We start from the raw sequence: 13,098 nt of genomic DNA, 5'->3' as shown, positions 1-13,098 counted from the left end.
ATGTGTAGCCACAGAACCCAATCAGATAACGCCTATTTACATATTTATAAAGTCTCCTGTAAAATCTCTATCAATTGTTGCTGCTATATATAGGGCCTTTCAAAGTATCTTGTGGGCCCAGTGCTCTACTGCACTGTTCCCTTCAGGAGTCCTGATATATCGCACAATGTGATTTCAATGTAAATGGGGCCCATCACACAATCACACCACTTCACAAACTATTTTCTGCCGGGATAGCTTAAATCTAAACACACTCAAGCAGCTTGCTGCACTGGAGCAAGATTTCTTCCACATTTAAAAAAAAAAAAAAAATTTCAAAAAAAAAAAAAATCCCAAATCCCAGCACAACAATGCCAGGGGAAAAAAAAAAAAATCTGAACGTTTTCTGCAGAAAGATGGGCCGTCTCCAAATCCTTGTGCCCTATCAGACAAATTAAAGTAAATCAAGCATGAAATGAAGCCGAAGAGCCCCGAGATAAGGCTCCTTTAAGTCGTTTACAGATTAGGATAGAGAGAGGTGCATCTGGTCTCTGGCAGTGAGTGAAGGAGGCCAGTTCCTCAGCTCACAATAGCAGCCTGTGTGTAGGATTACCTTACCTTGTCACTGACAAGGGAGGAGGCGCCTGCAAGATGTCTCTAACTAACTTCCTCATGTCCCTGGTTAAGTTCTCCTATTAAAGTACTAACCGTTACAATGAGAGAAATACATTTTGATAAAAACAAACCAAAACCCAAACAAGGGGGAAAAAAAAATCCCAAAGACTGATTTATGAACTGGTCAGAAACTGATAAACTGGGAGGGTGGGGGTGGGGGTCTGCTACCAGCCGATGAGCCTCTTCTCTTATCAGTCAGGATTCTGCTGCTAGAGACAGAAGCTGATAAGTTTCCAACAGGAATTAGTGACACAGCCAGGAAACCAGGAAACTGTGTGTTACTGGTTGGACTGGTGCTCTAGGGGCTGCCAAAAGGACCTCTCATGTTATCAGATGGGATTTCACTGCCGTAAACAGTGAGGTATTCTCCAAGAGAAACCGGACTCTCTCTCAAAATGCTTCACGATTAATGGTTAAACTATAGTATGAGGTAGGTGTCAGATTTTCTTGCGAGCATCTGGAATTCTGCAACTTCTCAGTGAAGACCTTTCCATTCCTTGGCCGCCTGGAAACCACCCCCCCTTTCCTTCCTTGACAATGAACGTGTTCTTCTCCAATAAATTTTATTTATACCTTGTTTCAAATCCTTAATTTTCCACCACCACAAAGAGACTGCAGTCTACCCAACCTACTCATCAGTTTCACTTCCCTTCAAGAATGCATTCTAATCTGGTTTTGTGATTCGATCAAGTGGTGGCGATGGGAAAAAACAGTCAACTTTTCCCCCAAACCAAATAAGACATTCATGTTATCGGTTGGGCCATCATTGAGAATGAAACGGAGTATAATTCTTTGGGGCATTACTTATTTTACTCTGTACTCCTTTTGTTTTTTTTGTTTTGTTTTGTTTTTTGGGGGGTTCTTTGTTTGTTTGCTTGTTTGTTTTACTCTATTCCAATGAAGCTATTTTATTGTGCCTAATATCACATACAAATATACTGTAGTATATTTGTATTGCCCTTTACAGTTTACACTGTGCTGTCACTTGTATTTTACATTTCAACTTCACACGCAATACTTTGAGATAGGCACCATTACCACAAAATTATGATAAACAAATTACGGTTCAACTGGATTGAATGACTTGCCCAAAATTATTGGGTTGGTTAAATACAAAGTCTAAATTTATAGCCAAACCCCGAGCTCCTTCCTGATATGTGATAATTGCTTAACTAATTTTCTCATCTTTGGATTAAAGGACTCACGAGGAAGTTCTCAAGTGTTTTGATGGTAGACATAGGCATTCACTCCCAGTCCGGGATCACTTGTACTCAGTGATTCATGTGGTCTGCAGCATTTCAGAGATACATATGATACATTTTAAGATATGAATATGTTGTATATACTAATGCATATAGATACAACTTTTTTTTAGGTAACTCTATTCAGAATCTCTTCAGTTAAAAAGTATAAAATCATCTTATTCATACTAATAGCAAAATGTTTGTTCGAATGAATTTTAAGCTTGGGTCTTGGTCTGGCTTACATGGATCCCTCTGCTTTCACTTCTCTCTACCTTTCCCAAATCATCTCTTATTATACCTCTCCAAGGGGTCTACTTCAACCCTATTATTTTACCTGTTTTTTTAATCTTTTTAATACCTATAATGAATTATTTATAATGACTTATAAGTAATACTATACAATGCATGCAATTTTATCTAATGATATTTCTCAATCGAGTTTCTATCCTGACAGCAATAGACAACAGAACAAAATATTCCCAACGCCACATATCTTGGAGAGAGGTTCAGGAGCTGCAAAAGAAAAAGTTTAAAATAAAAAGTAGTTTTCTCTTTAAATATAATATTTAGGTTTTTTTTTAATAAAATCTGAATTGTAAGATTTTACCTCGTAATGGAGAAAATGTAGGGTTAAATGTTATAAAACACTTAGAAAATAGCCCTTAATAGTAAACTCTGTGCTTGAATACAGATGAAAACCTGATGAAAGTCGCATGTTCAAAACAGTTATGAATATGTCTGTAATTATTTTCAGTGGAGTAGGTTGAGGATAATCCTTCTCTCAGCACAGAATTGATATATTTACAAATCTGTGACCAAATGATGATATCTAACAAGTGCTCACTGCTTGCTGTTCCAAAATAATAAACTATCTTAAATTATGCCAAAAAAGATAAGAGACATGCTTTATTTCCCCATTTATTAATATTGTGAGGAGGTGACATTTATTCATGATATTTACAGTGCTTCTTTACACTTGACTTTGGGGAAGGCACTTTTTTTTTTGCTTCCTCATTGTGTATGATTTAGAAACAGATTTATTCCTGTTTTAAAAAATATCATTCAGTTAAAGAAAGAGTTACAATATGTTCTTCTTCCATAAAATATTTCTGTCAAACATAGGGTAAGACAGTCTTCATATGTTTTATGCCATATTCTACTATTATTGGAATTTGAAACTTTAAAATCTCTTTATATGACGGACATAAAATAGATTTATGGTATGATATTTTATTGCCTTTTGTGTGTAAATTGGCTATATATGTATCTCATTGATTACCACTGATTAATCATTACTTTAGCCATTATCAATTTTCTTCAAGGAGTAGGTATTACTACTCAAGTTATTACTACACTTGAGGTGTTACAGAACTCTAGAATCTTTCTTACTTCCATGGTTTATAGTGAAACAAAGTAGCATTTGATTAATTCTAAAAACAGCAAAAGCCAAATACTATATTATGATTTTACTGACTTCACTAGAATGTCATCAGAAAAAAAAAAAGTGTGTCTTAGACACCATTTAATATGCATTTGCTGTGTTTGGGACCAACTTCCTCCATTATGTAAAGATCTTCTACAACAACTATTATTTTGAGTTTATATCTATCTATGTGGTAAATAAACGGAAAACAAACTAAGTGGCTTAAACATTCCAGTACGTGCTAGTTGTCTATGTGTTTCTGTAGACTCAAATCAATCTGACTGAAAGCTGTAGTTCTTCAAAAGTTCTGTTGCTGGTACTTTTCAGAGTAACAAAGTAGCTATGGAATCATTTACAGCAGACCTACTCTGTGTGGGCTTTAAAGAGAGGTGTGATTTTTTCCAATGTATTACATCTTTTAATTCTCACAGCAGCCAACCTTGCAGAATAGATGCAATTACTTTGATTTCGCAGCTGAAAAATAAGGCTCAGAAAGCTTAAGCAATGGTGGAGAATCAGGATTCACACCCAGGTCTGTGTCATTCCAAGCCTGGGCACTTTCCCGTGTACCATGCTGTCTACCATCCCTTTATACGTACAAATTCGACTGATATTCTTAGAGAGTCACATATGTTTATTTCAAAGCAATTACTGGTAACATTTATTCATACTTCTTTCCCTTTTGAAATTTTACGTTAATTCACCATAAGGAAAAATTATTGACATTAATTTATAAGAAATATAATTAGATACTATAAATTGTTCTCTCTTAATTTTCCTCTTCCCTAGGAACCCAAATAAATTTAATAAAAATAAAGACTCAACAAGGTGTGTTAACGTAAGCACTAGAAAGATCTCTTTCTCATTAGAAGTCATAATAATATTACATTAGATGTCGGGGTGTTGACCTATTTTTATTGATTTTGAGGGGGGTTCTCTGTGCCTCCTGGATTTTGATGTCTGTTTCCTTCCCCTAAAGAGGGCACATACTGAATGGAGCACTAGGTGTTATACGCAAACAATGAATCATAGAACACTACATCAAAAAATAAATAAATAAATAGAAAAAAAACCCAGAAATCATAATAATATGGTGTTAGATCGAGGGTACCAGTTCATGTGCTAAATCCATACACTGATCTTAGGGTAGTGACTGACTTTGCATTGTCACAACATCCCTTATTTCTACATGTGACATCAACATCTGTTTAACTTATAATCTTTTTAACTGGGGTCAGGAACTGGAAACATATAACATGAGTCAAATTAAAAAGCACTACGGCCCTGCTTTGGTTAATGACATCCCATTTTTTTTTAAAGATTTTATTTATTTATTTGAGAGAGAGAGAGAATGAGAGAGAGCATATGAGAGGGAGAAGCAGACTCCCTGCCGAGCAGGGAGCCCGACGCGGGACTCGATCCTGGGACTCCAGGATCATGACCTGAGCCAAAGGCAGTTGCTTAACCAATTGAGCCACCCAGGTGCCCAATGACATCCTATTTAAGAAGGCTCTTGAAGTTGTAATGCCATCATTTCTGTGATTTCTCTTTGGAAGAGTTTCTTAAGTTTCGGAAATGTAATTTTTCTACACATCACTAGGAAATTTCAAATTATGTGCGGGAAATGGAGCCAAAGTTTTTCAAAATACTTGTTAATAGTAAGGGCAGTATTTGTCTGTCTCCAAACTTCTTCCATTTCTCCTCTGCTGTTGCCACTGCTTATCAACTAACTCTCAGTTGACCATATTCACTGAGCAATCTTGTGTTCCCCTAGACTAAATAAAGACGAGATGATAATATCCTCTTCTGTCTTCCTGTATGCAATTAAGAGGGATGAAATGGGCAGTGCTCTTGGCAGGAACTCTCAGGGAGTTGGGGAAGAAAAATGTTTAAGAACCACTCCCTTGGATTTAATCCTAGGGGAGTTATCTCTAAGAAAGCCCTGCTGGTTATTTCTTGAGAATCCACAGAATACAAACGTTTTTAAAATAAGGGCAGCTGTAATCAACTATCAGCAGAAGAATGTTATTCACAAAATCACAGGGTCCAAATGGTGCCACAAAACTGGATAAATACCCAGCAGAAACTGTAGTGACTAATAAACTTCAAAATTCATCTGTGAACGAAGGAATCAGGTTAACCACTGAATCATTTTAAAGCCATTGTTTTCTAGGTCATTATTAATGTGAGTTCTGATAAAAATATGTTTCCCTCCTCTACTACATACCTTTTTTACTCAAACAGCTTTCAATGGGGAATTACAAAATGCTGATAAATAATAATTTCCTTAAAGAGTGCTTGTCCACTATTCAGTGGAAATGTGTGCTAATAAATACTTGTTTTTAATACTTCCACTCTACAAATAAAATCTGAGAACATTTAGCTTTCAGGGCACTCTCTTGTTAATTCATTAATAATATTATCACATGACCCTGCTCACAGATATCCAAGTATCAGTCGCTGATATTTTGGAGCCTGTTCTCAATGTGAAGAGCCAGGCCAGTCTTTTTTCCTATCTTTTATCTGTTTCATTCCCATGACCTTTATCTTGTTTTTTCCATAGACTATTTTCCCAAAGTATCAAAACTGTTTGGAAATTTTTTCTTATCTACAATGTTATTAACATTTTTTTTATTGCTCACCATCATATGATCTGTAAACTAAATGTTCTCAAATCTATGATCTAGGTCAGGATAAAGGTGCTTCATACAGTTCTTTCTGGGTCATTATATCAACATTTCTCCTGTTTAATATAAAAGATTTCTTATACTCTCTTCTAGTTACTCTCTTTGAGAATGCTTTCTATGGAGTTTAAGAAGATAATTTATTCCCAGGGAGCCTATCAGAATACTAACAGTTACCTGTTACCACTTACACACCTTGCAACAACAGTTATGACCGAAGAATAATGAGTAAAACTGATAACTTTGTTTGCCTGTTCTTCATTCCCTGAACTGTCATCTCTTGGATGTGCCCAAAAGATACAAGATGCGGCTAAAGTTGGGCTCTCTCCTTTTGGTATAAAAGGGATTTGGCTTAATGGGCCTCTATGCTAGCCCAGTTCCATCTTCATCAAAGGAAACGTAACTGGTCTTATGAATAATACCAACCTGCTCAGATGCCAATCCAGAGGACCCCTGTGGATGATGACTAGTAACTGATAATCAATCGTGGAGCATGAATCCACAGAAAACTGTGCACTCAACTAACCAAAGTATGGTCTAGACCGTATCTTCTGTGCTTGTTGATGAGAATGTCATGTGGAGAGGAATCAAAAGCATTACTGAAGTCCGGATAGATTACATCTATTACTTTGCCCTTATCTACATGGTCTGTCACTCTATCATAGAAAGAAATTAAATTGGCCTGGCACAATTTGCTCTTCACAAAACCATGTTGGTTGCTACCCACTAACTTTTGCTCTTCTAGATGATTGTAAATTGATTGTTTGATGATTTGCTTTAGTATCTGCCTTGGTATCAAAGTTAAGCTGACTGGTCTATAATTACCAGGATCGTCTTTTTTATCTCTTTTTCTTTTTTAAGGATGGTCACTACTTTTTCCATAAACGATGTTTTTTTTCCTGTCCTTTTAATGTTTCCCTGCATAGTCATCAATAAGACTTCAGTTTCAATCCTTCAATATCATTAGCATATATCTTTAATTCCTACATTTAATTCTGTCTCTTTATTTACAATTTATTTTCTCTTCTAATCTCACTTCCCATGCTTTCAAAATGGGTATAATGAACTCTGCCATACTATAAATTGAACTTTTCCTGAGTAATCCCAGTATTACTCAAAGAAAGCTTGTCTTTAAAAAGATTTTCTAAGTCATCATTCTTCCCTGATACATCATTCACTATCTTTTGAGGAGTCATCTTACTTTAATATTGCACATTTAATCTGTTGTACATTTACTGTCTGTATCTATTTTTACCTAAACTTTTATTTCATGTCATCCTTTCCATTCTTAATATAAGTAAAAATGCATATTTATTTTATATATAGCGAACTTTGATGCATAATGGCATAAATAAAGGTGATTAACCAGAAAACAAGAGAATATATTAGTGTTCTTCTGAATTTAAATTACATTGATTAATTCAAATTAAATTAATTAAATTAACATTCTTAATTTTACTAATTTAGCATATATGAAAATTTCAAAAGGATATAGGAGAAAGGCCTTTTGCAATATAGTTTATACAGATAAAATGTGAAATTATAAACTGAAGAGAAGTTAATTAAATCTATTGCTAATAAACTTATAAAAAAGAAAATGGTGGCTAGAATTAAATTAAATTCAAGAAATAGCAAATATAAAAATAACAAGATGATGATTCTTTCCTAGAAGGGATACACTGAAAGTCAATACAAACTGGAGGCAAAGTTCAGATTAGTCTCAATCTATGTAAAGTTAGATGCAGAGTACACCTTGTTCATTCCCATAGCTAAGCAAAACAGCAATTTATACCAATAAAGTAAGAGATTAGAGTATAGGAAATAAATTACACTTAAAACAAAAGCAGTTAGAAGAGTTAAAGCAATCCAAAATTTTTCATAGCAAAAAAAATTAAAAGCTGCAAGTCTCAAAACATGTAAAAAGTCTCAGAAAATAAACAGAACCCACAGGAAATATATATAAGTAAACTCTGACATTCTTCAGGGAGATAGAAAAGATGGCCTTGAGAGGGATATATGTATATGATTACTAATATTTAGTTATATGAATCAATTTTTAAGTATAATACTGTACTAAGTGGTTCAATTTCTTTAAATCTTGCCCCAACATTATGTATGTTTTTACCCACTTTTTATAGAGAATATTATTTAGATTAGATAATCATTTAATAAAAGAAGCTATTATTTTTTTTACAAAGCTTCTATAAATTGTCTTATTGCTGAAAATGTACAGGTCAATTATCAATGCTTAGTGAAAAGTAAATTCATATTGTTTGAATTACACAACCAAATAATTGCCCTTGCTAGAACACATTTGGAAGGAAATAGGAAAACTCTAAGGGTTGGAAACTGGTACGGTGACAGTTGTCTTTACAAATTCAGATTTGATCATTTGTATTAAGGAATCACTTTCTCTTAAATTTCTGTTAACTTTTTTTTTTGGAAACAACAATTATAGAAGTAAATGGATGCTTAACAAATTTTGAGTAAATTTTTAATCTTTATTTTTTCAATTTCATCAGCCTCCATAGTTTTAAAAAAATATTACCTATCTATATATCTATCCTAAACTTTTGTTTATATCAACATTCTCTAAATTATAATTCTAGTGAGTATCTTAACTGAAGCATTAGTGAGTATTCTTTTATTGATAAAAATACTTCAATGGGATTTGTAAGACAGAAATTATTAAAAAGCAACCATAGGTTTATGTTTAGACAGAGTGTGTTTGTGATTATACTTTCTTAAATACTATAAAGTTAAATTAAGGTTTATATTACAATGTATTTAGCCAATAACCCATATATTATTCACTTCCTAAAACCAAAACTTGTCTCTTTCTTTTTGTTATATTCAGGAAAAAAATCAGTATAGTTGTTCATTTTAATAGCTGTCAAAATTCTTCACCCATCAGAAATGTTATTGTTCTTGGAAAAAAAATTATAAAATATATACAATGTGGATTCAGGCCAGAAATGACACCTCATTTAGTTGTAAATATAAAAATGCCATACACTCACTTTATTTAGAAATATTTCTTAAGTGTTTGGTTTATACTGACATTCAACCAATCTGTGTTTATTCTTAAATTTGAGCAGGATACTTCCTTATCTTATGTTTAAAAAAGTATTCTATCAATAATTTCTAAAGACATATTCTTCTGATGCTGATACATAGCATGCTATTCTGCAGGCTAAATAATATGCAACTTACTGGATCATAAAGGTAGCATAAGGGAGAAATTTTTAAATGATCATAATTATAAGCTCACACTACAACAAAAGTTTTGAATATTTATTCAATAATGTACAGAAAATGGTTCATTAAAATTAAAATTTGCAACTGAAGAGTCTTGGATAAATAAATTTATTATGTAACAGTCATTTAACCAAATGCAAAACAAAATATATCCAAGATTATTTGGTGACTTGGAATTGCAAGCAATTGTATTTTTTATCCAATGTATAAAATTTCCATGGAGAACTGCTTCGTGATGACTCTGAAGAAGGCTTGACTCTAAGCTTGTAATTGCAAACACTACATTTCTTTCTTTCTTTTTTTTTTGCAAACACTACATTTCTAATCACTTCCTACTGCAAACTTCCCCCCCATCCTCAGCTGTTCCCCCACAAAAATTCCTTCTCTCTGTTCTTACAACCACCATTTGTGAAAACCCCGGGATCCCTTCTGAGCCAATTAATTTTGGCTGGAAATACAGCAATCGATACATGGTGGGAGGGGTTAAAAATGAATATTACGGCATAAAGTTTAAGCTTTTAGATTATCTGTGGGTTATGAAAAAGAGGAACAAGAATGAAAAGTGGAAAACAGAGACAGCTAGGAAATCTGATCTTGGAATCTTGCCCTTCTATGAAATCCTTAGAATTTCCTTTCTCACTTTTAGATACATTTTATTCCAATTTATGGCAATTATTGCCTGAAATTCCACCAACTCTGAGTTCACTTTGGTTTGCAAACATTCTCTTTATAAAAGTAAACAAAGTCTCGGAGTGTGATTATCAGTCATTCCACCTTTTCCATTTTTTCTTTCTGGGATCTAGCAGAACAGCATGTATTAAGAAAGTTGTGTTCTCTGAATTGGGGTAGAAAAGAAAGTAGGTGCTATTTGTGTAGCAGCCAGGTCTTGAGGGCAGGACAAGAGAGCGGCTAAGGGTAGAGAACAGGAGCAGGGAGAGGCGGGAAGGGCAGAGGACACAGAGTGTATGTACCAAGCAAACTATGCCTAGTTTACATTTCTCCTGGAGTTGACGATGTGCTCAGATATGAAGAGGCATCTCTCTTCCTACACTTTCTAATTCACACTTCCAAACTTATTACTGACCTGCAGGGCAAGTCTTGCAAGATTCCAGAAACTAGGTTGCACTCTTATTAAAATTCACTACCCTCTCTATGAGTTAATTAGATATTAATGGGCTGGGGGGCACCTGTGTGGCTCAGGAGGTTAAGCGTCTGTCTTGGGCTCAGGTCATGATCCTAAAGTCCCAGATGAAGCCCCGAGCCCCAGGTCAGGCTTCCCACTCAGTAGGGAGTCTGCTTCTCCCTCTGCTCGCGCTCTCTTTCTCTCACTCTCAAATAAATATAAGCTTTAAAATAAAGATATTAGTGGGCTGGCCTCAATGGCTTCCCATCCCCATCACTTATAGATCAAGTCTAAATTTGTTTGCATAGCATGCAAAGCCCTTCTTATTCATTCCCCTGTCCACTCTGCCAATTTCATTGTGCATCCTCCCATCCATTGTGTATAGGCTCCCCAAAAATGCCATGCTTTCTCTTAACATCACACCTTTGCATATGCTCTTCTCTCCACATCTCCCTGCTGCTAACTTACTCCTTTTTCCCAGAGATTTAACTGTATTAAGAACAGATGTCCGGGACATAAAAATGAGAAGGCAGAGGCTTAGAGAAAAGACAGCTATGTAAGTAAACAACAAAATACTAATTGCTAAATTGGAAAATGTGCAAAGTATATTATGGTATAAGATGCTCTTAATTCTTCTCCAGGAATTCTTTTCTGCCTTTCTAAGAGGAAATAAGAGAACCTGGCACCACATTGGCTACATAGTAGGTGGTCAATAAACATATAATGAAGAAACTAATAAAAAGAGAATCAAGTGGAATGTCTATGGAAAACTCTCTAAATAATACCAACTGCATTATCAAGATTATTTTATATACATGCATTCTACTACATACGTATTATATATATGTAAATATATAAAGAACACTTTTAATTATTATCATTTAGCTTACCTTTAAGAGTATCTTTTTTATTCTTTCAGTATCCTAATATATAATAGTGAAATGGAGACTCAGGATTTGCACTCCATTTCCTAGCCACGGATCCACCCTAGCAAAACTCTTCTCAGTGACCACTCTATCAATTACTAAGCTTCTGCTTTTATAATCTTCTTCCTTCTTTCATTCAAGCACAATTCTGAAGTAAAAAGAATAATTTGGGGTGCATACTTTTTATTTTTTTCAATGTGAACAAAGTACAGATAGAAAGCTAGTCAAACTTAAACTATGCTATGCCTTGATAATGTTGGCAGAACATTTCCATTTTTTTTTTCCACTACCACAGGTCTGAAACAATAGCTCAATGATGCCAAATTTTTACTTAGCCTTTTGTTTAATTATTTTATTTTATCAAAAAAATCCTTTTGCTAACTGTGGCCATCATACTTTATTCTATATTATGTTATTCAGGGTTAGGTTTGATATCAAAATGCTTTAAGAGGCATTTCAAATGATGTGGGGTCACCTAAATAGAATGCTTGGCCTGCACCTATCACCTTAGTCAAGGGATCAAGTTCAGCATTACCAATAATAAGACATATCAACATTGTGTGCTGCCCAACATGATACACTGACGAAGGCACCAAATTATTTTCCTGGTATTCTTGCCAAAAATGCATCACCTCAGTCTAATCAAGAGAAAACATTAGCCAAGCCCAAACTGAGAGCCATTCTACAAGATAACTGAACACCACACTGCAAAGTGTCATGAAAGACAAGGAAAGACTGAGGAACTACCACGGATGGGAGTAAGGAGCTTTGAAATGCACATGCAGTGCGGAATTGTGGTGCAGATCTTGGAATAGGAAAAGTGCATTAGTTGGGAAATAACTGTGAAATCTCAATAAAGCCTATGGCTTAGCCAACAGCATTATACCAATGTTAATTTCTTGCTGTTGAGAATCCTAATATGGTTATGTAAGATGGCAACATTAGAGAAAGCTGGTAATGTGCATACAGGAACTCTCTGTACTGTTCTTGCAACTTTTCTGTTAGCCTAAAATTATTTCAAAATAAAAAGTTAAACAAACATAGCAGTGTGATCAAAACAGATGAGCTGTGACTAAAAGGTTCAGCAGAATATTAGAACTGTGGCAGGAGTTTCTCAGGAGTGAAAACAACCTGAAGTAAAAACCCCATGTGTGGCAGAGACTCAGGGTCCATTTCCTCTTCTTCCTCAGCAACCAAACCACGAAATAGTTAACTGAAAACATGGCACCTCACATAAAAACCACCTATCTTGCAGCTGGTGCAGCCTATAGGATGAGTGGAAACAGAGGTGTTCTTAAAAGGCAGAGAAGAAATGAATAAAATGAATTCAATCATACGGCTATTTATAAGCCAACAATTAAGTAGTTAATAAATGAACTCCTACAAACAAAAGAAAATAGCTTAAAATTAGGAAACATATCAAATAAATTAGTGGAGGATTCACAGAAACATGGCATGTTCTGCCCTCCAATGTATTCTTTCTTTCCTCTATCCACTGAGCAAATGGCTACTGAGCCAGGCGGAGTGTTTTCTGCTGACAATATATAATTTAATAAGCTGTAGTTACTGCACACAAGGAATACAGCCTTGAGCTAAGAATGGTTTTTATATTTTAAATGGTTTAAAAAAGAAAAATATTTCATGATATGTGGATATCATGTGAACTTCAAATTTCTGTGTCCACAAGTAAAAATTTGCATATCATCCATAAAAATGTTGTGGACTTTTTCCCCCCTCATTATAAGTACCCACATGATATTTTTTATTTTGCCTCCTGGCCCTCAAA

General features: G+C 34.7%; 1 protein-coding gene across 2 annotated transcripts in view; it reads right to left on the bottom strand.

Moving 5' to 3' along the window:
• ZFPM2 (zinc finger protein, FOG family member 2) overlaps nucleotides 1–13,098 on the bottom strand; it is a 454,092-nt gene that overhangs the window by 283,898 nt on the left and 157,096 nt on the right. The window lies entirely within an intron of this gene.

The sequence above is a fragment of the Mirounga leonina genome, unplaced genomic scaffold (genome assembly GCF_011800145.1).
Source record: "Mirounga leonina isolate KUSES-001 unplaced genomic scaffold, KU_Mleo_1.0 Mir_165, whole genome shotgun sequence".
NCBI classification, from domain to species: Eukaryota; Metazoa; Chordata; class Mammalia; order Carnivora; family Phocidae; genus Mirounga; species Mirounga leonina.
The sequence above is the reverse complement of the archived record's forward strand: the minus strand, read 5'-3'. Positions and strand labels throughout refer to the sequence as shown.